Here is a 268-nt window from a genome sequence, read left to right as displayed (position 1 = left end):
CTTTCACCTGGGAAGAGATCTGGCTTGTCCTGGGGGGTAGGAGTGGGGATGAGGTGGGGTGCTGCTGCTGCCTGGTGCTGCTGCCTGAGCTGGGCCCCCTCCTAAATCCTCTGTGGGGGTACAATGGTGACCCATAGCACATGCGCTAACATTTATTGAGCTCTCACTGTATGCCCCAGCTCTATTCCAACTTCTTTTATCCTCAACAACAGCCCTGGGAGTGGGTGCTATTATTATCTCCATTTTACAGATGAGGCCATTGAGGCTC

This window comes from Galeopterus variegatus, unplaced genomic scaffold (genome assembly GCF_000696425.1).
Source record: "Galeopterus variegatus unplaced genomic scaffold, G_variegatus-3.0.2 Scaffold24527, whole genome shotgun sequence".
NCBI lineage: Eukaryota > Metazoa > Chordata > Mammalia > Dermoptera > Cynocephalidae > Galeopterus > Galeopterus variegatus.
The sequence above is the reverse complement of the archived record's forward strand: the minus strand, read 5'-3'. Positions refer to the sequence as shown.